This window comes from Camellia sinensis, chromosome 12 (assembly GCF_055761805.1).
Source record: "Camellia sinensis isolate YWXY chromosome 12, ASM5576180v1, whole genome shotgun sequence".
NCBI lineage: Eukaryota > Viridiplantae > Streptophyta > Magnoliopsida > Ericales > Theaceae > Camellia > Camellia sinensis.
The window spans coordinates 55,553,350-55,578,062 of NC_138972.1; positions in this window are offsets into that span (position 1 = coordinate 55,553,350).

Consider the following 24,713-nt stretch of genomic DNA (forward strand, 5'->3'; position numbering starts at 1 on the left):
ACGTGACACCTATATAAACGTAACGTGGTACCTGTACGTAACGTGATACCTATACAAACGTAACGTGACACCTACATAAACGTAACGTGACACCTATGATCTATGGTAACATTCAATTCCTGACACCTACATAAATGTAACGTGACACCTATGATCTATGACAACATTCAATTTAGAAAATTGAATGTTACCATAAATCATATTTATATGAAACGTAACGTGACACCAACATAAACCAACAACATTTTCACATTCAATTTAAAAAAAATAAAAAACTCATTAAGTTTGCAAAACGTAATGTGACACGTTACGTTACGTTTATGTAGGTGTCACGTTACGTTTATGTAGGTGTCATGTTACGTTTATATATGAAAAATCTAGAAATTCCCTAGATATTGATTTGTGATTATGTAACAATTTTAAGTAGTATATAACAATCCCAATCAAGACAAATCAACACAATGATTTTAACGTGGAAAAAATCACAATTGGACACCTCCAACTGTGATTAAAAAACTACGGGCAGCAGCCACAAAACAATCCACTAAGAAGATTTAAAGGAATTATACATGTATACTCTCAATTACTTAGCGAATCCACGCCTAATTGAACCAACCTCTATGTGCCTCTTCCAACCTGTCTTCACCTCGGAATTGTCTTTACGATGAGCCACCTCGGAATCCACCAAAACTTCAGGCTCGAATTTTTCAGAATCCACCGAAGAACAACTCTCTCTTTTGTAGAACAAACAAAACCTTTGATGTATACTCTTTAAAACATGAGTTGAATACTCAATCAAAACATTAAAGAAAACTAACAAAATATCCCAAGATATAAACCTTAAGAACCAAAAAGAAGATTTGGAGGAATTTAGGAGTATACTAATTTTAGGAGAAAACCAACTACTTATAGAAAATCAAAAGTAATCCTAGATGTGGAAGAAAACCCAATCCTTATTGAAATCTGGAAAATTGTGTTCGCGCGGTTCGCTCGAGCGCCCAACATCCCGCTCGAGCGTCTTCAGCAAAATATGTGTGTGACAAAACAGAGGTCCGCTCGAGCGCAAAATCACACATCTCAGTACTTTTACAGGGGACCAAAACTGCTGGAACCAGGGATTCTCCGCTCGAGCGGGGTAATGTTCGCTCGAGCGGACAGGCAACTTGGAATGCATTTTTGCATTTTGATTCGGGGGCGCTGCCCCTCGACCCCGCCGTGGCACTGCCCCAGACCCGCCAAGGGGCGCTGCCCCCTCGACCCCCGCGAGCTGACCGGGCAGCTCGATCCTCGTCATAATCAGCGAAGTGGCAATCTTGAAAGCTTTATCATCACAAAATTCTCTAAAAGGCACAATTCGGGTTGGATTCGCATCTAAACACTCATAGTCTCACTGAAATAAATGTGCGAAAATAAATACAACTGAAAGGAGTTTTGTCAAACGGAATTGCCAAGAATAAAACCTAACAATCTGTCACTTTGGCAATGTCGTGGCAAAACACACCTAACAAATAAAATCCTAAACACCCCAACCCATTACAGCCAACAAAAGCCAACTTCTTTCTCAAGGTCATGATCTGCAAAACAGTTATTAGTGCCACAATTTACAAAAGAACTATTAGTCCCACAAGAGTATATGAAAAAGTAATAGACATATGACACGATTAACTTGAAACATGAGATGGAAAACATGAATAGATGAAAACTAAGACTCATGAACAACAACTCTCATACAACAAAAAAAAGATCATAAACCATACAAACAATGATATGACGATGTAAATATCAGGAGTATGCAAGAAGGAAATAATTTGCAAACAGGGCATAGAAACATGCAAAACAACTATCGCCAATTTCCCTTACCAAACAAATCAAAGTGTTCATGCTAACAAACTCTTGCAATGATAAACCAAACTCCCTTACCAACCCAAATCAAGATGAACCAAACTCCCCCTCACAAAAAGCAACCACAAACACTGAAAACAGTGAACAAGAAGAAAACGACAATAAATAATATGGTGGAGCAATCAAGGAATTTCAGATTTGTACCCTAAAACACACAAGATTATCCAAGAAGCACAATTACTTGTAAACACAATGTGCACAGTCTGTAGAAAATTCCTCATAAAAGAAAGTGATGCATTGTGTGAAAAGCATAGATCCCATGATAAAAGTGTGTGTGTGACTCTTGGAGTTCGACAAACACTAGATTCAATTCTAGTAGTGATCTGAAAGTAGGACCTCCGACAAGAGAATCTTAAGCACGACAAAGGAAAGTCAAACCACTAGAAATCAAGTGGTATTTGGTGAGTAAAGGCGGAGGCTCCCCCTCAATCAATGAATCTTTTCCTTTTTTTTCTTTCTTTCTTTTGCACATTTTTTTCTTTCTTTTGCATATTTTGTCTTCTTCTTTTTCTTTTTCTTTTTCTTTTTCTTTTTCTATTGCACAATCATTGGTGGCTGACACGCTCAAGAGTATGGAAACCGAACCAGAGAAGCATGGATATAATAAAGATGGCCTGGTTGGTGACTCTGAGGTAGCCTTTTCCTCATGGCTGGACTACAAAGAATAGAGGGGAAAACCGTGGAGATGTAAAAAGATGGAAGATGGTTAAGAGATTCAACATCACCCATAATATGCTAGTATAGGTCAATTCCTCTAGAAAAGCAAAAGATCAATGACAGAAGTCCATAGAGAAAAAATAATCATTAAGGCGGAAGACTCCAAAAATTTGTTAATCCAAGAGTGTGTACAAAATGAGACATACTATTCAAAAAACACATACTCCAAAACGAGTAATGACCACAGAAACCACACATATATTAACATGTAATGGATATTCTCATCAATTCCAATATGCACCAAGGACCACTAAAAAATTTCAAGCTTGCAAGACCATATATTTATTTTATTTTTTTTCTTAACCAAAGTAAGACAAAAACCGAACATGCACACATTTTTTTTTCTCAAAAAAAAAAAATACACAGAAACCCAAAAACTAAACCAAATAAAAAAATTAACACAAGTCAAGTTTTCTCACCCAAATCTTTTTGATCTTAACAAAATTAGGTCTAGCGGTCTTGGTAAATGTCGTGACATTGTGAACACCCTCATGAATCTTGGTATTCTGCCTGGACATGTAAGGTTGTTTCCTAACCCAAAAAGTATTCGAATTTCTACCCTTTTGAGACACTCTTCTATGCAACTTATAACAGTAAGGGCGAATATGACCATGCAAACCACAATGATGACAAATAAAAACAGGGTGTACAGAATGTACCTTTTTTTCTTTTACCTTACCAATTCTAGGAAGTTTGAGAAGTCCATCCTCATGTTAAATTTTTTGTTCTCCTTTTCCTTGAGTTCTTGTATCATGAGATGTAGATGCACTCTGTTTTTGCTCTTTGTTATCACCAAAGCCAATGCCACTCTTGTCACAACTCATTTATTGAGACCCAATGATATCCTCCAAAGTCTTTGATCCTTTGTTCCAAAGACCAATGGTAGCCATAGCACACTTGAGCTCTTCCTCTTTCTTGATCATTAGTTCTTCCAAAACAACTTGTGACATCTCGAGAGATTCAATCTTTTCTTTATACATGGCATGGGTTTGCAGTAGCTCATTCCTCTCTGTCTCACAAGTCAACAGTTTTGCATAAAGAACTTGTCGATCATCAGCTATCTTGATGGCATTAATCTTAGCCTCAGAAATCTCCTCCTTTAGTTTGACATTCTCACTTTCATATGCTTTGAGTTTCTTTGTGAGTTTGTCATTCAATTTGAATAAGTTAAGAGACTCCTTATACAACTTTTCATAAGCTTGCTCAAGCTCTTCATGATCACTCTCCGAGGATTCATCATCAGTGATATTCTCAACTGATCTCTTCGGAGAATCTGTTTGTCCTTCAGCTTCGGAAGCCGCCATGAAAGCAAGGAATTGTTTATGTCCCTCTTCGCCTTGATCTTCGTTGTCACTTTCATCTTCATCAGATTCTGATTCATCATCCCAAGTGATGGCGAGGGCTTTCTTCTTCCTCAAACGAGTAGGGCATTCTGAAGCAAAGTAGCCAAATCCTTGGCATTCATAGCATTGGAGTCTTTCAGAGTTCCCTTGTATCTTTCTTTTCTCCTTCTTGGCTATGGAATTAATTTTGAGTTTATCTTTACCTTTAGATTTATGAGAATGAGTAGATTCCAAAAGATTAGGATTCTTTTTCAAAAAAGATTTTTTAAATTGTTTAACAAAAGCGGTCATAATCTTGGAATCTATATCACAATCCTCATCAGAATCATCTCTAACTTTATAAGCACTACTAAAAGTAATATCTTTTTGTTTCTTTTTGAAATTCCTGTGTGCCTCATAAGTTTGGAGATTTTCAACCAACTAATCCAGCTTGAGGTTGTCAACATCTTGAGCCTCCTCAATAGCTGTAACTTTTGGTTGGAACCGATCGGGCAAGGATCTCAAAATTTTTCCCACAACTTTGGATTCTGAAATTTTTTCACCTAAATTGAAGCTGGAATTTACAATGTCACACAACTTTGCATAAAATTTATCAAAGGTCTCATTATCTTTCATTGAAAAGTTTTCGAAACTAGATGTGAGCCTTTGAAGTTTTGAGCGTTTCACAGAAGGAGTGCCCTCATGAATAGTTTGTAAGATATCCCAAGCCTCTTTTGCGACTTCACAATTACAAATACGACTAAATTCTTCAGGTGTGACAGCGCAAAAGAGAGAATTGATGGCTTTACTATTCCAGCTACTATTTTGGTAATCAATTGTGTCCCACTTATCAATTGGTTTAGGGATTGTAACTCCATCAACAGTAATTGTTGGTTTAGTCCACCCATACATGACAGATTGCCAAACTTTTTTATCAATAGATTTTAAAAATGATCTCATCCGAGCTTTCCAAAAAGAATAATGGGACTCGTCAAGCAGGGGTGGTCGAACCATAGAATTTCCTTCACGAATTGTATCTATTATCACAAATCAAACAAGATCTCGTTCTAAAAGAATTTTTTTTAAAAAAAGAACGACCTGCTCTGATACCAATTGAAAAATCTAGAAATCCCCTAGATATTGATTTGTGATTATGTAACAATTTTAAGCAGTATATAACAATCCCAATCAAACAATCAAGACAAATTAACACAACGATTTTAACGTGGAAAAAATCACAATTAGACACCTCCAACTGTGATTAAAAAATCACGGGCAACAACCACAAAACAATCCACTAAGAAGATTTAAAGGAATTACACAGGTATACTCTCAATTACCTAGCGAATCCACGCCTAATTGAACCAACCTCTATGTGCCTCTTCCAACCCGTCTTCACCTCGGAATTGTCTTTACGATGAGCCACCCCAGAATCCACCAAAACTTCAGGCTCGAATTTTTCAGAATCCACCGAAGAACAACTCTCTCTTTTGTAGAACAAACAAAACCTTTGATGTATACTCTTTAAAACATGAGTTGAATACTCAATCAAAACATCAAAGAATACTAACAAAATATCCCCAGATATAAACCTTAAGAACCAAAAAGAAAATCTGGAGGAATTCAGGAGTATACTAATTTTGGGAGAAAACCAACTACTTATAGAAAACCAAAAGTAATCCTAGATGTGAAAGAAAACCCAATCTTTATTGAAATCCGGAAAACTGTGTTCGCGCAGTCCGCTCGAGCGCCCAACATCCCGCTCGAGCCTCTTCAGCAAAATATGCGTGTGACAAAATAGAGGTCCGCTCGAGCGCTAGAGAACCCGCTCGAGTGCAAAATCACACATCTCAGTACTTTTACAAGCGACCAAAACTGCTGGAACCAGGGATTCTCCGCTCGAGCGGGGTAATGTCCGCTCGAGCGGACAGGCAACTTGGAATGCATTTTTGCATTTTGCTTCAGGGGCGTTGCCCCGGACCCGCCAAGGGGTGCTGCCCCCTAGACCCTTACGAGCTAACCGGGCAGCTCGATCCCTGTCATAATCAGCGAAATGGCAATCTTGAAAGCTTTATCATCACAAAATTCTCTGAAAGGCACAATTCGGGTTGGATTCGCATCTAAACACTCATAGCCTCACTGAAATAAAAGTGTGAAAATAAATACAACTGCAAGGAGTTTTGTCAAACATAATTGCCAAGAATAAAACCTAACAATATAAGTGTCACGTTACGTTACGTTTATGTAGGTGTCACGTTACGTTACATTTATATAAGTGTCACGTCACGTTACGTTTATGTAGGATCTTGTGGAATACATTCCTATCTAAATAGGACTAGAGACTCTATAAAAAATTATACAAAATTTAGCCTAGCATAAGTGTCTCAAAATTGGAGAAAATTGGTATAAATTATAAATAAGTCCTGTGTAATTGGAGAAAATCAATCCGTAATCGTCCACTTGTCATCACGCATCCGTCCAAAATACGGCGGTTCGATTCGGTTCGATCAATTTTGGCATATTGGTATATCCGTTGCTCACCCCTAACTGGAGTCATAAATTTATTTATTTTTAAACCCTTTAGTTCTATTTTTTTTTTGGGTCCACGAGGACAATAACAATTTCAAAGAGCCCATACCTACCGGTTTATCTATCTACTATTTCACTTATTTGTTTATGTCATCTATTTATCTATTTATCTGTTCAATATCATCTATTTATCTCTTTAATCTACCTATCTATCCATATCACCACCACCACCACCGCTACAACCTATATAGTCGGCCACCTCCGATGTCTTTTCCAATAGTTTGGCAGTAGTAGGTAAAAAAAAATTAAAAAAAAATATCATTCAAAATAATAATATCATTTTTACCAAACAATTTCATTAATCATATCGTTACAAATAAAAAAAATAAAAAAAAATCTTGGACCTAATGTCATACACCTACCTAAAAATAAATTTCTCAACAATTTTTCGTATAAATTTTTACTAAATTAACTATAAAACAGCAGACAAAAAAATAGATAATTTCAAATGAAATATTAAATTTAAAATTCTATTTTCTATGATTTTTTTTTATTGAGTTGGGCAAAATTACATAAATTATACATAGCACCCATTATTCAAAGTAACATTGAATTGTAAAATTAAGTTTTCGTTAAACAAGTTAATATTCATATTATCTAATCTTATCATATTAAAAAAGGAAAATTCAGTTTAGTCGGAGTTTTGAAAAATAATTATAAATAAATAAAAAACTTTATAAATATTGATAATTAAAATTATAAATTTTTCATAAATATGTAATAATTTTATGAAATTACCACTGATGTGTAATTTCTCCTATTAAAAAATAATCAATCACAAACTTGTAAAATTTGTGTACTTAAACGGTAGTGGTAAAAAATCAGGGTAATTTACACTCACATCTCTTAAAGTTTGAGAAAAATACAATTTGTTTCACACTTTTGACATAATTACATTGATCTTTTTTTTTAGTAAAACTCAAATGATTGAAACTAATGTAAATGGTATGTAAATACTGAAAAAAAAAGAAAGAAAAAAAAAAAGGAATTATCTACATAAAGACCCCTTAAACTATTGAAAAGTATCACTTTTATTCTTAAATTATAAAAATATACAAATGAACCCCTAAACTATTGAGAAGTCTTGCTTTACTCCTAAACTATAAAAGAATACAAATAAAACCCTTAAACTATTTGTATGTTTCACTTTGATCCCCTTTTATTAGGGGGTTTAATTTGTACTTTTTTATAGTTGAGGTTGTCCTTTTGTACACTTTTATAATTTAGGGGACAAAATAATATTTCTCAATAGTTTTAGGGTCCATTTATATGTTTTTATAATTTATAAGTAAAGTGATATTCCTCAATAGTTTGTGAAGTCTTCTTGTAAATAATCCAAAAAATAAAAATAAGTATATATTTTAATAAATAAATAAAAAAGATGACAAGATTATTTTTTTATTCTTATAATTAAAAAATTACAAATAACTAAAATTTAAGAGAGAGCAATATAATTATATAAAAAATATAAAATTAATTATATATATATATAATTTTTAATTTTATAAAAAATCAGTGTAATTTACTTTAAAAATTATACTTTTTAATTTATGAGACATATAAAGACAATATTTTCTCTTCCCTTTATCGGAAGGAAAATTGGTGTTTGTGGACACTTTTAAGTTCCTCTTTTCTGATGTTTGTGAAAGACACAAGTTGAGGAGAAATTGGAATTTACTTTTGTCTGCTACCATGGAATTTCATTAGGTTTAGATTGGGTTCCGTTCAATTGAGAATTAGACCGGATTCCTCTTATTTGACAACTGACCTCACGTTTGAGCTTGGTGATTTATGTACACCAAAAATAAAAATAAAAAATTATAATAACTTCTCTAAAGTAATAAATACATTATAATTAATCTCACAATTTTTTTTTATAATAATTATACTATAAGACTGTTTGGTTCAACTTATATGAGCTACTTGTAATCTTTTTATTTTAAAAATTTGTATTAGACTGTTTGATATAATTTTTTTCTTATAACTTGGTAAAAATAATTTAAATAAACTGAAAAAGATAATTTCTATAAGTTGGGTGAGGGGTGCTTTTGCTTTTTACGTTTGGATTATCAATTTTTAACCTATGATAAGTTATACCAAATAGCACATGTTTTCTCTTAAAATGCAAATTTTGTTTAAAAGTGAGCACAGTATAATTTGATTGAATTGAGGAGAAAATCAAAGACCAAACTACTACTAGCATGGCCTAGGACAAAACCGATGACCAAACTGTCTGTTATTGTAACGTTCCGAAATAAATATAATAATCTATTCATAATATCAATAAATGACAACAACGATAAAGTAATTATCTTCTATTAAATCCAATTGAGTTTACAAAAGGGAAACATATGCGGCACACTTTCATAATACATGACCCTGAATCTATAGCATATGTTGCGAACAAAAGAAAAAGAATGGAAGTTAAATAGATAAGAAATGTCTTAAAGGCTTACAGCTTTCTAAGACGATACTTGGTTACAACAAAAGTGGATTTAAGTCCAATACAGTTAAAACCCTTGACTTGTACAAAATAAAAAAAACAACGCCCACTTAGTACACATTAATGTGTGTTTGGGAGGGTCAAGTCTTGACTTGTACAAAATAAATACAATAAATAAACAAAAAGAAACTCTTGCTCCAAGTCCTTCCAAGCTATTGCCTTGGTAGAGGCATATTACCAACACCTGAAATGTTTTTCCCACGTAGGGTGAGCCAAAACCCAGTAGAAATAATCCAATACAGTATATAAATCTTAACAAAGCTATAAGGTGAATGCGTATGCAATGTTAGTGTCAAAATATTTTTATACCTCTTTCCAAAACTATGCAATGCCAAGTATATACATTGATTCATAAATCATTTCCATTACAATAGAAAATGGGGTAGTGAATCACACTCTAGGAATTTCAAAACAATACAACCTTTTTCGAAAATTTCGTCCAGCAGAAACTGTAAGCCGGGATCCATGTAAACGTAGGCTATTCAAGTACTACTATTGCTGTTTCACAGAAATTTTGTCCATAGGATCAACACCGATGTATACGCACGGTTTTCGGAACTTTCACCCAAGACACATAGACCAACTTGTTTAATGTAACAATAATTCATTTCCTAGATCTACCCATTTTCTCAAAAGAGTAATATTTTCAATATATAAGTGTGGGATAATGCTCAATGTAAATGAATGAGGAAATAGTTTCAATTCTCTTAATTCACATGCAATTTCTACAACAATCATAGTTATTCTCCACTAATAGTCCCAAACAGATATTTCTAAACAGATAATTTATATTCTATACAGATAAACTTTCCAAATTCCAAGAGATGAGTGATAATACATATCCAACTCTACTATCCTCATCAATACCAATCCAATTTCATAATTTCAACATCAATTTTATTATTTATACAAAACTAACATTTGAGACATTTAAGGCAAAATTCTTACTCTTTTCAAAATCAACCCAAGTATCCAAAATCAATCATTTCCACTCAACTTAACATTATTTCCAACATCAAAATCATTTTCAAGAACCTATTTGAAAAACCCATTTGAAAAACCCCTATTTTGATTTTTATCCAAAACCCTAGATTTGTTCTAAATCTTCCAAATTCATGGTTTAGAAATGGCAAATAACTAAGTTAAAACTCATAAAAAGTATGAAAAGTATCCCTGTCTCAAGCTAGAACACGAGAGAGAGAGAGAGAGAGTGGGGGGGAAGCCAAAGACGCTAAAAACCAACTTTGCTCCGGTTAAAACGAAGCCCACGTCGAGCTCTAACTTTTTAACGAAGGCACACGAGTGAAAAGATCAATGTATCTAGGTGTGTTTGAGGGAAATATGTGAGTTTGAGAGAGAGAGAGAGAGATAGTGAGAGATATTAGGATTTTAAAATGTTTAGAGAGAGAGAGAGATGAAAAAGTGACTTAAAATGAACTGTTTACGAACTGATATACGTACATTTCGCTCGAGCACAAGATGTGTCGCTCGAGCGACCAGACACAATAAGTTTTACTGTTCTAGTGCAAGAAGCTTCGCTTGAGCGCAGAATACAAACTCCCAGTAGTTTTACAGATAGAGGTCATCGCTCAAGCGCAAGAAGCTTCGCTCGAGCGAATAATACAAACTCTCAGTATTTTTGCAGACCTGCAAAAGTACTAAAGGTTCACAAAGACCGCTCGAGCGCAAGAAGCTTCGCTTGAGCCAAGGGACAAAAATATGGGCAACAAAAGTTTGAAAAACAAGCAACCAACCAATTCCAAACGTAATCAACACATCCTAAAAGCCAAACTTAAAGAGATATAAGGGGAAACAAGACATGGATAACTATATATGACAATGAAACGTGGATCCAAAACATCAAATGAGTCGGGTCCAAACTAGAAACGCTATAGTTATAAGATCGGGTTTAGACATATATGCTTGAAAAACATAAGTTAATTTATTCATTGAGTTCTCGTACATAAATAAGAGAGTATAAGAGGGTTATATCACTAAAGTAGGAACAAACTAACAGCTAGTAGAAATCAAAGGAACTAACTCAACAACCACTTAGATACTGTTATAAACTAGGCAAATTGAAACAAACTCCTAAAGACTAGGACAACAAACAAACAACCTTTATTCAGCCTAAACTCTAACACCCTCCCTTAAACTGAATGTTACGGAACTTTTAGTTTAGAAAGGCTAGTGTACTGGACCATTATCTCCCTCAAATTGGATCTTCCATGGAAAAAACAACAAGTAGCATTTGTAACTTCGCAAACACGTCCAATTTGAGTGGCTTTGTAAGAATATCCGCAACTTGATCCTCATTGCTGCAGTAGAACATATCGATAGTGCCATCATTTGTAAGTTCACGCAAAAAATGGTACCGCACATCAATATGTTTACTTTTTCCATGCAAAGCTGGATTTTTTGAAAGCTTAATTGCTGAAGTGCTATCGCCATAGACCGGTGTGAGGTTGTCTTGACAAAAGCCCAACACTTTAAGAAGTCTTTTCAACCAAATTGCTTGAGATGCACATGCTGCAGTAGCGACGAATTCAACTTCAGTGGTTAATAAAGTGATGATTGGCTGCTTCTTTGATGACCACGAAACAACCCCTGAACCTAGTATAAAGGCGTACCCTGAATTGCTTCTTCTATCATCTTGAGCTCCAGCATAATCACTATCAATGAAGCCTCTCAAGCCTGATCTTTCTCTTTTCTTGTAGAACAACCCAAATTCCTTAGTACCTTGCAAGTATTGAAAGATCCTCTTGGCAGCTAGAAGATGGAACTCAGTAGGATTCTCCATATATGTACTGATGAGACTCACAGAATACATAATGTCGAGCCTTGTTGTTGTTAAATACATTAAACTTCCTACAATTTGCTTGTAAAGTGTGCTGTCAACCTTCTTTCCGTCATGATCTATAGTTAACTTCAGACCAAACTCAGTTGGTGTCCTCACAGAATTGTAATTTTTCATCTGAAACCTGTCTAAGATTTCTTGCACACATTTCTTTAGAGAAATAAAAATTCCAGCAGTAGATTGCACCACTTTAATACCAAGAAAATAATGCATCATTCCACAATCAAACATTTCAAATTCAGCCATCATGGACTTCTTAAATTTCTTGAAACAACATCGAGATCCTTTCCCAAAAGGAAAGTCTTCAAGGGCAACTAAGTCGTTGGAACTGGTGCATTCTGACTTGTGTGGGCCAATCAAACCAATGTCAAATGGAGGTAAATGGTATTTTGTACCATTTATTGATGATTTTAATCGGAGAACCTAGGTTTATTTTTTGCAGCAGTAGATTGCACCACTTCAATACTAAGAAAATGATGAATAATGCATCATTCCAAGATCAGACATTTCAAATTCAACCATTATGGACTCCTTAAATTTGTCAAACATGGCATTATCATTAACAGCATAAATCATATCATCGACATACAAGCAAATGATGGGCATTTTTCCTTCATCCCCCATTTTTACAAAAAGTGTATGTTCATAAGGACATTTCTGAAATCCTTCATTCAAAAAATAAGCTTCTATAAGACTATACCAAACTCATGGAGCTTGCTTTAATCCATATAGAGCTTTTTTTTTTAATTTATACACTTTATGCTCATTCCCAAATTTCACATAACTAGGAGGTTGATTAACAAATACCTCTTCTTCCAAATCTCCATGTAAGAAGGCCGATTTTACATCTAACTGGAAAATAGGCCACGAGTTTTGGGCTACAAATGCAATCACTAATCTGACCGTATCAAGCCTTGCCATAGGAGCAAATTCTTCTTTGTAGTCGATACTGAACTATTGCTTATAGCCTTTAGCTACTAAGTGTGGCTTGAATTTGTCAACTTTGCCATTCCCCTTCAACTTTGTCTTGTACACTCACTTGGCACTAATGGTCTTTTGCTCCACTAGAAGCTCTGTTAACTCCCAAGTGTGGTTTTTTTCAATGGTTGCCATTTTAGCATCTATAGCCTTCAGTCATTTTGCTTATTTGACAGCGTCTTTAAAAATTGTAGGGTTACAATTGGAAAATAGAGCAAAGTATGTAAGTGGGTCCACTATAACAATTTGCACCTTTAACGACCAAATTTGGCAACTAAAAACTTTTTAGTCGCCAAAAGACTGACCTTTACCAACTAATCTGCCTTTTAGTCGCCAATAGTCAGAATTTTAGCTACTAACTATTTTTAGTAGCCATATATTAGTTATTGGCGACTAAAAAAAAATTAGTCGCTAAAAATCATGTAAATAGGCGACAAAAGATTTTAGTAGGCATTTTGTCTATTTTTTTGGCTACTAATTCTAATTTTAGTCGGTGTATATAACCTTTTGGTGACCAAACCAATTTTAGTCGCCAAAAGATAGAATTGTTTACTAAACCATCAATGACAAAAATAATTTATTGATTCTATTGTTATTTTTTCCCGACAAAAAGAACAATTAGTAGCCAAATTAGACAATAGACATTTGTTTGCCGACTAAAAAGAATGTAGTCACTAAAAGTAGGAAAAAAAATTAAAGGGAAGCTTTTGAATTGGCGCGCCCTTCTGTTTTGGTACATATGTTTTGTATCTATTCTGTCTCACAAACACAAACCACTCACCATACCAGAGGCCCATGCACCACCGATTGTCACTACCACACCGTCGCTAGCCACCATCCGTCCCCACCATCGCACGTCGCCAGCACTGCCAACGCCGAAATCACCATCAACACTACCGCCAATCACAGGTTTGTCTCTGTCTTTCTCTGTTCGGTCCTCTCCTGGGTGTTATGATCTGGTTCTCTCTCTCTCTATGAAGTCATCTCTCGAGTTCCCTCTCTCTCTCTCTCTCCCTTCCCCTATTTCCCCATTTCTCACACTTAATCTAGGGTTTATATGATTTCTTAGTTTATTTGTGTTTTGATTTCGGTTAAGGGCTCATTGGTTGAAGTGTTTGATTTATATGAAATTAGGAAATTCTTCATGTCCAAAATGGGTTTGATTTTTGTTTTATGGGTTTGATTTTTGTTTTATGGATTTGACAGAGAAGAATAATACCATAGCTGAATCTACTTTAAATGTTTATGTGTCTGACTTTAAAAATATTAGAAATGTGCCATTTAATGAACTAGTTCAATGTACACTGGATATTTGCTGAGAAGTTGGGTTTTTTGTTACAAGTTAAATTGGGTTGTTCTATGGGATATAGACTTGTAATCCTTCCTGGTTTGTGTCAAGAACTATTGACTGAAATGTAGAAGCACATCTGAAGACCTGGTTCAAGTCATAAAAGCTGATTATTAATTCACTAGCCTTCCATTTCCTGTCCCCCCAAAACCATTGTTGTGTTGTCAATTTTCAGCCCTGATGAAGCTGCAGCAGGGAAACAGCTGAGCTCATCCTGTAACTGATGTAGTTAAAATTAGTGGATGTGTTAGTGGCATCAAAGATGCATAATTTGCACACTAGTTAGGTGAGGCGGCTTTGGAAAGGTGTGTGACTAGAATTATTTTAGAAAAAGTGAACAGTAAGTCTTCTCTTAATTAAACAAAGGGAAAATTTAACTTTAGCCCATATGGTATGGCTCCGGAGCACTTCCCCACCTGACATTTGAAAATAGCCAAAGACCACTCATGTGGTTTTGGAGTAAAGTGCTACCCTGAATCTGTTACATTAGCTACGAAAGGGTGTGTATGCCCTCTTTGTCATTTTCTTCTTTTGATTCTCCTTTGCAAAAATTTAACATAATTTTATAATTTAAACCAGTGAAGCAAATATTTTATCTGAATTTCCCCAATTTTTAATTTAATCACATATTAAGCTATATGTGCACTATGCGTGTATCATATATATATATATACATCTAGGGGAGAGGGGGTGGTGGGGAGGGGGATGTGACTAGAAGTGGGGGAGGTAACTACTGATAAAAGTCAAAGCAAAAGAATCTTGTTAGAATTGTGTTACTGTTGAGATAAAGTTGCAGTTTGAACTAAGATAAGACCACTCAGATATTCAAATCATAAATAAATAAAAGAAAAGACAAAAGAAATTATGAAAAGAACATATATTTATCCTAAATTTTAAAATTCCTCGTAGGATTTAAAGTATGGAAATTTTTTGGATAGGTCTTTCAATTTCGATTTTATGAGAATTAAGGTGTAAAGATATATATTATTGGTGATGAATTGTTATTTTTGTAATAAGAATTTCCCATGCTTATGTTTAATAATTTAAGCCATAGTGTAATTCGGACCCATAAGCTTGGAGTTTGACCCGAAAACGCCCTGAACTTAGTCGAAAATGAGCGTTTCGAGAGAGAAAATTCATAACAGCCCCTGAACCACCCCGTGACTCACACGGACACGTTTCCCATGAAAAATAGGACTTGTGAGAACTGACGAAATGTAATTCGGACCCGTACGTAGGGAGTTAGAGCCGAATACGCCTTAAACTTAGTCGAAAATGAGCGTTTCGGGGGCTTAAATTCATAACAGCCCTCGAACCACCATGTCATTGACACAGACAGTTCTCCCATGACAAATACGACTTGTGAGAACTGATGGAATGTAATTCGGACCCGTACGTAGGGAGTTGGAGCCGAATACGCCATAAACTTAGTCGAAAATGAGCGTTTCGGGGGCGAAAATTCATAACAGTCCCCGAACCACCGCGTCACTCACACAGACACGTTTCCCATGACAAATAGAACTTGTGAGAACTGACATAATGTAATTTGGAGCCATAGGCTTGGAGTTTGATCCAAAAACGCCCTAAACTTAGGGTTTGGAGCTGTGATAGTACGATTGTGAATATTAATAAGCAGTTGATTTCAATAATGTGTAGTGGTTAGAGTTGAAGGATTTAAAAGGAAAGGTTTAGGGTTAGTAAAATATGATTTGGGGTTAGGAGAAATGATGAGGTAGATATGGTTTTGGGGCTTTAAATGTTAATTTAGTGCAGTAGAGAAGTAGAAGTATATAGTGGGTAGCACCCATAGATTCAGGTAGGATTGCATCCAACTATACACGGACTTTAAGAGCTCCTAAGCTATTCATATTTGGAAACTAAGAATTTGATGGGCATAACCTATTTGAATTTACTAAAACTTGGGCTGAAGACCCAAAAAAGTGCGCTTGAGCCATCACAAGTAACCAACAACTTGTCAACTTAGAAGTAAACATAAGCTAAGAGATGGGACAATGGTGGGGGCTGTGCATTGCATTTGCAATTTTCAATCATTGGCAGAGTTGTATAAAAATGTATAAGTGAGTGTATAAAATTAAAATTATATAATGATTTAACATGAAGAAAAAAATTAAATACACAAGATTCTAGTTGGATAGCATAGAGAAACAACTTGGCCTTAACCACTCATACACAATAATTAATTTTTAGTAGTGAGTAGAAAAATTGAGAGGGTTAAAGGAATATAGTAGAGTACCAAAACAACAATATGAATTTATTATCCATACAAGCCTTAATTGGAAGAAAAGAGAGGGAAAAAAAATAAATTAGAAGCATGAAATAAAAAAGGTATTGTTATTCTAGTTTTGTATTTTGTTTAGGGTACAATAAAAGGTCATAGTGAATTATAGTCTTAAAGAGTCCAATATACAAGAGGCATGAGCAGTATGATAGTTCTAATTTCAGCTTAACTCATGCTATGTTCTCTGTTCATGTAATCATGTTAATGGAGCTCTGACTACTATTTGAAATTACTAACCTATCTACCCAAAAATGTAAGGATATTGAGATGGTTATTTGGCCCATTGCTGGACAGCAGAACAAAAGGGGACTAGAGAGAAATGAAGTACATGTCCAGCATAAAAAGGGCTCTAACCAGTCTTACTTTTAGCTGCTGCTGCAACAGCAAATAGTTCATATGGTACTTATTTGAGAGTTAGAGCCAAAAACACCTTTAACTTAACCGAAAAAAGGCGTTTAAGGAGGCGAAAATACAAAACAACCCCTGAACCACCATACGGATGTCAAAACCAGCTTTCTCATGACAAATAGGACCTGTGATAGTAGACGGAATGTAATTAGCACGTGTACATTGGGAGTTCGAGCCGAAAACGTTTTAAACTTAACCGAAAAAAGGGCATTAAGGGGGCAAAAATTCTAAACAGCCCCTGAACGACCATGTGACTATCACAGACAACTTCCCCATTACAAATAAGACTTGTGACAGCTGACGGAATGTAATTCGGACCCGTAGGTTGGGAGTTAGAGCCGAATACGCTCTAAACTTAGTCGAAAAAGGGCATTTTGGGGGCAAAAATTCAAAACAGCCCCCGAATGACCATGTGGCTTACATGGATAGCTTCTCCATGACAAATAGGGCTTGTGAGAACTGACGGAACGTAATTCGGACCCTTAGGTTGGGAGTTAGAGCCGAATACGCTCTAAACTTAGTTGAAAAAGGGCGTTTCAGGGGCGAAAATTCAAAACAGCCACCGAACAACCATGTGGCTCACACAGATAGCTTCGCCATGACAAATAGGACTTGTGAGAACTGACGAAACGTAATTCGGACTCGTAGGTTGGGAGTTAGAGCCGAATACGCCCTAAACTTAGTCGAAAAATGGCGTTTCGGGGGCGAAAATTCAAAACAGCTCTGAAACAACCATGTGGCTCGCACGAATAGCTTCACCATGACAAATAGGACTTGTGAGAATTAATGGAACGTAATTCAAACCCATAGGTTGGGAGTTAGAGCCGAATACGCCATAAACTTAGTTGAAAAAGGGCGTTTTGGGGGCAAAAATTCAAAACAGCCCCGAATGACTATGTGGCTCACACGGATAGCTTCGCCATGAAAAATAGGATTTGTGAGAACTGACGGAACGTAATTCGGACCCGTAGGTTGGGAGTTAGAGCCGAATACGCTCTAAACTTAGTCGAAAAAGGGCGTTTCGAGGGTGAAAATTCAAAACAGCCCCCGAATGACCGTGTGGATCACATGGATAGCTTTGCCATAACAAATAGGACTTGTGAGAACTGATGGAACGTAATTCAGACCCGTAGGTTGGGAGTTAGAGCCGAATACGCCTTAAACTTAGTCGAAAAAGGGTGTTTCGGAGGCAAAAATTCAAAACAGCCCCCGAACGACCGTGTGGCTCACACGGATAGCTTCGCCATGACAAATAGGACTTGTGAGATTTGACAGAACGTAATTCGGACCTGTAAATTGGGAGTTAGAGTCGAATACGCCCTAAACTTAGTAAAAAAAAGGCGTTTCGAGGGCGAAAATTCAAAACAGCCCCCGAATGACTATGTGGCTCGCACGGATAGCTTCTCCATGACAAATAGGACTTATGAGAACTGACGAAACGTAATTCAGACCCGTAGGTTGGGAGTTAATGGCGTTTCAGGGGTGAAAATTCAAAACAGCCCCCGAACGACCGTGTGGCTTACACGGATAGCTTCGCCATGACAAATAGGACTTATGAGATTTGACGGAACGTAATTCGGACCCGTAGGTTGGGAGTTAGAGCCAAATACGCCTTAAACTTAGTCACAAAAAGACGTTCCGGAGGCGAAAATTCGTAATAGCCCCCGAATACGCCTTACACTTTGTCAAAAAAATTGTAACACTTAGTTAAAAAAGCAACAACTTTATTAAAATAACATCTACATATTCTAATAATTGCCTTTATATATTTATAGGACGAAGAAATTACATACTACATTTTTTGTGCAGTTGGTTGGAATACATATTGCATGATACATATATAATATATGTACTTTCTTTTATTTCCAAGAAGACATTTTTCGATTGTTCTACCTTAAATGCATGTTAGAACATGTTCCATATGGCTGACTGAATTGATATTTTGTAACCAATTCTAATGTTTCATTTTTTTTGTTTTTCTTTGTAGATGGCTTTGTTGCGTGGACTTGTGGATAATCCATATTGGTGTATGGAGTAGAATTTTCACTTTTGTGTAGAACTTATATAATATTTTTGTCGTCCTCAGCTTTTGTGTAGTTTAATATTATTGATACAGAAAACTTTTGTAATCAACAGATAATGACTGTCGTGGTACATAGATCACCTTTTGTCGTGGTACATATATACCATTTGTCGGCGTACATATAGAACGTTTTGTTATGGTCCATAGAAAACTTTTGTCGTGGTACATATATCACCTTTTGTTGTGGTGCAGATTACGATGGTAATATGTACCATGCCAAATGGTAATTTCGCTTGGTAGTAAATGTATTTTTTTGTATACGGAGGGTTTTGATTTTTGTATGATATATTTTGTATGGAATTATTATTTTAGTTTGGACAATAGTTGATTTGTATGGACAATAGTTGATTTGTATGGACTTTGATATTTAATGTTATTTATTTTTGGTATATGGATACAGATTATGGAATGATTGATAGTATGTATGATTTTGTTTTTATACGTATTACAGGTTGCATTGTATATAGACAAGTTGTGGAGAAATTATAATTTCGCGATAAAACATAATATCATGTTTTTGGCGACTAAACAATTAGTAGCTAAAAAGAAATTGGGAAAAGACATTTGGCGACTAAAACTTTAGTAGCCAAAACAAAATCAAACATTTGGCGACTAAAATATTTTGTAGTGAAAAACAAAAAACTAAATTATAAACAAACTTTTGCCGACTAAAATTTTAGTAGCAAAAAATGTAAAACTTTAGGTGACTAAATATTTAGTAGCTAAAAGAGGAACTCTTTGCCGACTAAACATTTAGTAGTCAAAGATGGGGACTTTCGGCAACTAAATGTTGAGTAGCAAAAAAAAAAAAACTCTTTGTCAACTAAAATTTTAGTAGCTAAAAAGGTGGGACTTTAGGCGACTAAAAGTTTGGTTGCCGAAAAGGGTCTAATTTAATTTAATGTCCAAGCTTTTGGCGACTAAATATTTAGTTGGCAAATGAATACATTTGACGACTAAAATAATTTTAGTTGCCAATTAGCTTTCCCGACTACTCTTCAGCTACTAATTTTGCGACCAAAAAATTTAGTCGCTAAAGCCCTTCGGCTACTAAAAATTGACTTATGGCGACTAAAAATTTAGTCTCCAAAAGTGAAAATTCTTGTAGTGGTCTTCAGATTGATCAATTCTAGTTATTTCATAATCTAACATCCAAGCGAGTCGTCTTTTTTCACATTGAGGATATGAAACATCGTTGTAATAATCTACTCATCAGGATTTGTTGCTGCTGATTGAGTTTCTGTAGTTGTTGGCCCTTAAGTTTGAGAAGTATCAAGTTGTTGCAAAGATTACTGCGTTGTTTCTTCATCGGCACCATCAAAGATTGCTAAAATTTGTCGTTCAGAAGTATGGCAGTCCTAAGAAAAATGCATTTTTCACCTTTTTTTTTATCTAACTTCTGTCTTTTTTCATTCGGAACATGGGCATATGCTATACACCCAAACACCCAAAAATGATTAGCATTCGGTTGGAGCCCACTCCACACTTCTTTAGGGGTTATATTTTGAACAACTAGTGTGGGGCTTCAGTTCAAAATATAAACACTCCAATTTACTACTTTAGCCCAAAAACTCCTGGAAAGACCATTCCTCTATAATAGGCTTTGAACCATATTAAGGATCGTGCGATTTTTCCTCTCACACTCACCGTTTTGCTGAGGTGTGTAAGCTGCAGTTAGCTGTCTTTGAATTCCATATCTCCCACAAAAATCTTCAAATTCTTTTGAGTTGTACTCTCCACCACGGTTTGTGCGAAGTATTTTGATTTGCATGCAAGCTTCTTTTTCAACTAGTGCTTTAAACCTTTGGAAGGCTATGAAAGCTTCTGATTTGTGCTGCAAAAAATAAATCTAGGTTCTCCGACTAAAATCATCAATAAACAATATAAAATACCATTTACCTATATTTGACATTGGTTTGATTGGCCCACACAAGTCAGAATGCACCAGTTCCAACGACTTAGTTGCCTTTGAAGACTTTTCTTTAGGGAAAGGATCTTGATGTTATTTGTTAACAACACATTCTTCATAGATCTCTGAAGGGGACTCAAAATGTGGAAGGCTTGCCACCATATTTTCCTACTGCAAGGTCTTCAATCCTCCAAAATTGAGATGGCCATAGCGAAGCAAAACATGAAAGAATGGTGTGATGGAGATACAAAGGAAACATCCAGTTTGTTGTCATTTTCACTTGAGCAATTAAGCCCAATTTCACTTATTGGATTCGACAAACTCCATCCTTAATGGAAATCTCATAACCCTTTTCTTGAAGCTGGCTAACACTTAGCAAATTAGATTTTAAATAGAATGAGAATTCCCTTTGGTGTGGAATGTAACCGTTCATTTTTCCAAAACATATACTATAGAGTTATCACCAAACTTTACAGTATTGCGAAAAGGTTCATCCAAATAAGAAAACACTAATTTGTCTCCACACATATGGTTGCTGCAATCGGTATCCAAGTACTATAAATTCCTATGAGTTTCCTCATTAGTTTGACACACAATAAGGAGGGCAATTTCTTGTTCTTCTTTTTTTTTTTTTTTTTTTTTTTGCAAAATAAGATTTTGCACTATAATTTCTATTCAAATTTGTTCGACACTTGGAGCGATAATGGCATACCTGTGACAACGGTAACATTTAACCTTAGATTTGTCTGCTGACTGTGGTTTGTGACTTGTAAAATTTTGACCATCACGTCCCTTCCAGTTTCCTTGAGAGTAATCAGCACCTTTACTTTCTCCTGGTGTTTGGTGATCATTTTTGTCTTTCCTGTGCTTGGAACCCTTCTGAGTGTGGCTTGATGAGTGTTGTAACAACAATGCTTTCTCTGCATGTTCTGTTGACCTCTGATTCATTCTGTACTCATGAGCACATAATGAACCCATCAGAGCTTCAATTGTCATGATCGAAAGATCCCTTTCTTCTTTGATTGTAGCAACAACATTGAAAAATCTAGATCTAGAAATCCCCTAGATGTTGATTTGTGATTATGTATCAATTTAAAGCAGAATATAACAATCCCAATCAAACAATCAAACAATCAAGACAAAGAGACACAACAATTTTAACGTGGAAAAAACCACAATTGGACACCTCCAACTGTGATCAAAAAACCACGGGCAACAGCCACAAGAACAATCCACTAAGAAGATTTAAAGGAATTACACAGGTATACTCTCAATTACCTAGCGAATCCACAACGCCTAATTGAACCAACCTTTATGTGCCTCTTCCAACCCCATCTTCACCACGGAATTGTCTTTCTGATGAGCCACTCCGGATTCCACCAAAGCTTCAGGCTCGAATTCTTCAGAATCCACAACTGAAGAATAACTCTCTCTTTTGTGTATAACAAAACACAACCTTTGATGTACTCTCTTTAGAACATGAGTTGAAGACTCAATCAAAACATCAAAGAAAACTAGCAAAATCTCTCCAGATCTAAACCTTAAGATCCAAAAATAAGATCTGGAGCAGTCTCACTAGTGTTGGGAGAAAACCAACTATTTATAGAAAACCAAAGCAATCCTAGTTTCAGAAGAAAACCAACTCCTTAACAAATTTGGAAATCTGGGATCGCGCGGTCCGCTCGAGCGCCCTTTTCCCCGCTCGAGCGGAGACTTCAAATTCTGTGATTTCATACAGGCTCTACGCTCGAGCGTCGGTTTTGCCGCTCGAGCGGCAAATCACACCATCCAGTACTTTTTCAAGCGACTGCAGAGATGCTGAGAGCTTCCAATCCCCGCTCGAGCGCCTGTTCCTCCGCTCGAGCGGACAGGCCAAAACTGGAAAATCTGGAAAAATAAAACATGATCGAACAGGCAACTTTGAATACATTTTTGCATTTTGCTTCGGGGGCGCTGCCCCTCAACCCCGCCGTGGCGCTGCCCCGGACCCGCCAAGGGGCGCTGCCCCCTGGACCCCCGCGAGCTGACCGGGCAGCTCGATCCCCGTCATAATCAGCGAAGTGGCAATCTTGAAAGCATTATCAACACAAACTTCTCTGAAAGGCTTGATTCGGGTTGGATTCGCATCTAAACACTCAAAGTCTCACTGAAATAAAAATGCGAATAAAATTACAACTCAAAGGAGTTTTGTCAAACGGGTTTGCCAAGAAATAAAACCTAACAAACATGATCAAACCGACCTGTCAAGGATATCATGATCTTTTCAATAACTCATATATCTTCATTTTTTTCACCATTAACCTGTAATTGATTAACAACATATTGCACATGTGAAAAATAGTCAGATATAGATTCAAAATCTTTCATTTTGAGAGATTCAAATTCGTCTCGCAAGGTTTGCAACCTTACACTCTTCACATTTTCTTCGTCTTTGTAGGATTTTTGTAACATGGCCCATGCCTCTTTAGCAATAGTTTCACTCGATATCTTTTCAAAAACAATCTTGTCTATAGCTTAGGAGAGGAAGAATAAGGCCTTCTTGTCCTTCTTTCTATTGTCTCTCAAACTGTCCTTCTCAACTTGAGTAAGTGCTGCTGCTGTAGCTTAATCAATTGGTTCTGTCTATCCAAGGTCGATAACCTCGAATAGCTCTTGAAAACTGAACAACGCCTTTATTTGGACATACCATTGATCAAAGTTTTTCCTACTGAACCTCGAAAGTTGAGGCTGAATTGATCTGTTCATCGTTGGACACTACTTACAAGCAATCTAAGAAAGAGAACTTAAACCAACAAGAACACTAGATAATTCAAGCTCTGATACTACTGTTATAATATAGGATTTAGACAAATATGCTTGAAAAATAGAAGTTAATTTATTCATTGAGTTCTCATACATAAATAGGGGAGTACAAGAAGGATATAGCACTAAAGTAGGAACAAACTAATAACTAGCAGAAATCAAAGGAACTAACTCAACTACTTAGATACTACTATAAACTAGGCAAATTGAAACAAACTCTTAAAGACTAGGACAATAAACAAACTACCTTTATTCAGCCTAAACTCTAACACAATGTAGTTTAAAGGTGAGCACATTTCGCTATGGTCAAACAAAGTTTTTCTAATGATCTCACTTCTATGTTTTGTTGTTGGATAATGTTGAATTGGTACAATGGGACCAATTAGGTATATGAATTGCCATGTGAACAATTGGTGATTCTTATGCTAAGTTCTTGGATATTGTTGGAGTCATTGAACTCTTTGATAGTGTCTTAAAAGTTTAAAATCTTTAGAAATGCCTTTAGAAGGTCGTTGGATTATTAAAGTATTATGCTCAAATTCTTTGGGAGTCTAACACAACATTTTATGATGTTAGTGATGTGTCTAACCAATAATATCTTTTATTTCATCTACAAGAATATGTTGAGAAGAGTAAAAATTGGATCTAATATGTTAAACTCAAACATATATATAGAAGAAAACCATAAGACAGAGTAGATAAGTATGACACTTATTATGTGCTCCAAGCTTGTTGGGTAGACTAAACATTCAATTTGAGTAGGTACAAACTATCAATAGGCCTTGAAGGTCTATTTTTGCTATACGGAAATAATGTAGAACACTTGAGAGAGTGTTCAATAAGTGACAGTGCAAAGATGGTCACACACCGCAAATAAATAAGGCACTGGTTTAAAATGGTTAGAACATTTTTTTTGACAAATTTAATAAGAAATAACCTATATAGTGCACTATTGAGTGCATAAAAAGCATATTATGTTACTGTTGGAGGTGGGCT